Raw genomic sequence first — 4,557 nt, forward strand, 5'->3', positions numbered from 1 at the left:
AAGTTCCCCCATCAGGCTATTTGACTAACCGCAGGTATAACCGCCCACAATAAGTGTCAGTGTGAATAATAAGATCGTGGAAACTGTTGTTGACACAGGGAGTGGATATACCTTACTTAAAGAGGCCACCGCGAAGCGGTTAGGAACAGAAATAAACACGAGGAGAAATCCACCGAGATTACAGGGAGTCACAGGAGCGCCACTCCGTATCCTGGGTATGGTCAAAGTAGATATCAGAGTGGGAGATGAGAAAGTTCATCAACAGTGGTGTCCAGTCGTTCCGAACGCCTACTTGACTACTGAAATGTTGTTGGGATGTGATGTCCTTGGACAATCTCCGTTGATCTGGAATGGTGCGCAACGAGCACTAATGTGGGGAGGAGCCCCGTACGTCGTGAACTATGTTCTGCGGCGGAAAGGAAAAGTTGAGGGAGTCCAGGCCACCCCTATCAGAGCCGTCAGGAACCCTCAACAGTTGAAGCAAATTAATCTTGTAACAGTAGAGAGACTCGCCCCATATCAAACCAAATTCATTGCCGTGCCAGTGAGTGAGGACCCTAAAACCACTTTACTGTTTTACCCACAAGCACGTTTCAGTCATAATAGTCATCCTTACTTATTACAGGTGAATTCAGAGGGCCTAGTCTATTTGCCCCTCAATAATAGAGCCAAACAAGATAAACTGTTTCGAATAGGTACCATTTTAGGCTCATATGAAATCATTGACGACCCTCCTGTAAGTACAGTCAACTCAGTTACCAAAATTCATAATGACCTGATCCCTACCAGTGATCGAACAGATGAAAGCAGAGCTCGTGTTCAACGACTCCGAAAGCTAATTGACGAACAGACATGGCCACACTTAGATTCAGCTCAACAAGAAGAATTAGCTAACGTAATTCTGCAACACGATCCCCTCTTCATTTTGGAAAAAGGAGAACTAGGAACCATCAGTGGTCCCCCCGTTCACATTAAAGTAGCAGATCCACAGCCCAGCCGTGGACTGAGCTATCGATACCCTGAACAAGCTAAACAGGTGATCGCTGAAATGTTACAAGACATGGAAGAGAGAGAAATTATTGAAAGATCAACAGCTGCCTGGTTATCTCCTATTGTATTAGTTAGCAAGCCGGATGGCAGCAAACGCATGTGTTTAGATTATCGCCACGTGAATCAACATCTAGCCACGGATATCTATCCACTGCCCAGACTGGAAGAATTAGTCGAGCAGGCCGCAGGTCATAATTACTATGTGACTCTTGATATGCGTGAGGCATATTTTCAAATCATGTTGGACGAGGAAAGTCGTGATTTAACCACATTCAGTGACAGAGTCACACTTTACAGATTTAGGCACTTACCATTCGGACTAAAATGTTCATCAGCCATATTTTCCCGACGAATGCAGGACATTCTTACTCCATTGCTGAAGCAAGGCTGGGTAAAGAATTATTTGGACGATTTGATAATTTGGGCTGATGACTTCCCCATGTTGTTGAGTCGCTTACAGCAATTATTCACTTTACTCACACAGAATGGGGCCAAGTTAAATTTAAGCAAATGTACCTTTGGGTTAAAGGAAGTAACCTTTCTTGGCCATAAAATCTCAGCGGCCGGGAGTACGCCGGACCCAGAAAACACAGAGGCTATCAACAAAATGAAAAGACCCACCAAAGTAAAAGAAGTCCGGAGATTCCTTGGAATGTGCGGATTCTACCGAAAACATGTACCTTCGTTCGCAAAAATAGCAGCTCCCCTTACTAACTTAACCAGATCCAGAGTAGCATTCGAATGGTCAGATGAGTGTCAATCCGCTTTTGATCAATTGAAGACGAGCTTAGTGAATGCGCCAGTATTGGTAAGAGCCAATGTGACTCGACCATTCATGGTAACCACCGACGCGAGCAACACTCATATTGGTGGCGTATTAAGTCAGATCCAACCAGACAACTCCAACTTGCCTATTGGTTACTTTTCCAAAAAGCTCAACCCTTGCGAGAGAAAATAATCCACAACAGACAAAGAAGCATTGGCAGTTGTTCTCACATGCCGCAACTTTCACCATTACTTGTGGGGTTCCCACTTTACTATCTTGGCAGACCATCAACCGCTTACCAGCATTTTTAAGCGAAAGACCAAATCCCCACGTATGAACTGATGGATTCTCGAGATGCGTGAGTACGACTACAACGTGCAGTACGTCAAGGGCAAATATAATGTAGTCGCCGATCAACTTTCTAGACCTGTCAGAGTGATATTCCACCAGTCAGAAACCAACTGGCTTGGATTTAGTCGAGACGAGATGAGAGATAGGCAACGAGAAGAACCCATGTGGGATGAGTTAGTTAAGTACTTGCGTAGTGAGAAGCTCCCTGCTAAAAGACTACCGATAGCTATGTTAAGCCAGTTCGCACTGATTGACAAACTATTATATTTTGCTCGTGAAACAAATGATGGTAGCATCCAATATTGTTTGGTGATTCCTAAGTCAATCATTAAAGAAGCTATCAAACACGCTCATGAAATCTCAAGACATCTAGGTCAGAAAAAATCCATTAAGAAAGCCTAAGAACTATTCTATTGGCCAAATCTAAAGGTAGATGTATGCGAGTATGTGAAACAGTGTCCCATTTGTCAGAGATTCAAAGGTGAAACTGGGTTGCAGCAACCTTGGAAAGGCTTCCTGCCTGTAAGTAAACCATTGGAACGTATCGGGATTGACTTGACTGACATGGTTGCTGGATCTCAGGGTTACCGCTATGTCCTTACTGTGATAGATCATTATAGTAGGTTTGTGAAATATTATCCTCTCAGAGATAAACATACACAACACATCAAACACTGTCTTGGGCAATACTTTACCAACTTTGGGACGCCACGAGGTATCGTGCTGAACAACGGCGGAGAGTTCACAAGTGGAGAGTTCAAGAAGTTCTGCCGGAGGAACCAGGTGGACTTGTTCTACGTCACCCCTTATCATCCCCAGGGAAATTCCACCACTGAAAGAATGCATCGGACTATGAAAAGCATCCTAGCATCTCTCTGCAAAGGACACCCCTTGCATTGGCCTCAGCTGCTCCAATTGTGTCAAACCGTCATAAATCAAGCGGTGCACTCGAGCACGGGACAACAGCCTTATTATGCCTTCTTCTCACGCCATCCCCCTCGCCTCATTGGTACCTTATTGCCTTCCGTGGATGTAGAGGAGGACGACCTGGCGATAGCACACACACTCATCAAGGGTACTAACCAAAGGATGACTAGGCGATACCGGGAGGTGGCCAACAGGCGGAGGAGAGCCCAGAAGGTTGAAGTCAATAGCTTGGTGTGGGCGAAAAAAGAGACCATACAGCCGGGTACCTGTAGAAAACTGAATGCCAAATGGGACGGCCCGTATAAAGTGATTGAAGTGCTGGTAGATGGAAGTGTTTATATCATTGAAAATGTATTTAGTGGAAAAAAAATACAAAGGGCTGCTGAAAAAGTAAAACCATATTACGGTACCGAGGAATGGCTCTTAGAACCGTTGCAACAGGAGCTCGCCCCGGAGCCCAAAGATGAGCGATTACCACCGCGAGTGAGGAATGCCCCTTGGGGGCTCATTGAGGAGTGTTAGAAAAGTAGACAAGTGCATGTGACGAATGTTGTGAAACACAACTGTTTAAAGTTATGTTCCGGGTGGACTCATCCCCGAGGAGAGGGTGTAAACAAGGAAAAGAGAGAAGAGTTCCTGTTGGAACCGGGAAGTGCCTTACTTCGAGGGGAGTAATTAATCCCCTCACCTTACAGTTAGCACGGTTTGTGAGGTAGTGGAGTCTTCAGGACAGAATGAGCGCTCACCTCTTGCGTACGGAAAGCTGGAAACAAAAGGACAGAGTGAGTGTGATTGTGAATGGAAGAGTGGAAGGACGTGCCTCCCGTGGTGATCTCACTCTCGAGAGACCCTGTCGAGCTCAGGTGAGTGACAAGCTATCCTCCAAAACCTGAGGCTGACTGGGGCATAAATTCCCCCATAACATCTCGAGTAAGGAGTGATCATACCTCCTAATGTAGTAAGCGACCTAGTATCAGGTGTTTAATGTGGACCGACAGGTGCCACCGAGGGTGGGGAAAAGTATTCCAATTCAAAGTGTTCATAGCAGTTATTAGAGTAACAACATTCCATCCATGCACATGTCATAGAAAATTGACTTGGGTAAAATTTATTTTCTGAACGTGGGAGCCGTGTAGTGCCACAAATTTGATATTCATGTAGGTGTTTAGAAGTACTGTAATTTTTAAGTTCGATAGGGTGTAACCTGAATTTTAGTTTATAAGTTCCTATCTTAAGTAGTAATTCATATGTTAATGATTAATGTAGGGCTAACTTTATTTTTATATGTATGTATCTCTGTATCTATGCATTGGGTGATGTAATTGTGCATGTTGAGCTATGGGAATTCCCCGTCTGGTCGAGTAATGAATAACAGATGTGCGCAGCTTTCCCTCTTCCTTTGTGCGTCGCTATTGGGTGCCGAGTTTAAACCTTAAACAGAATAATGATGAATATACAATTCT

The sequence above is a fragment of the Coenobita brevimanus genome, chromosome 100 (genome assembly GCF_032717465.1).
Source record: "Coenobita brevimanus isolate Jiangsu-jjx chromosome 100, ASM3271746v2, whole genome shotgun sequence".
NCBI classification, from domain to species: domain Eukaryota; kingdom Metazoa; phylum Arthropoda; class Malacostraca; order Decapoda; family Coenobitidae; genus Coenobita; species Coenobita brevimanus.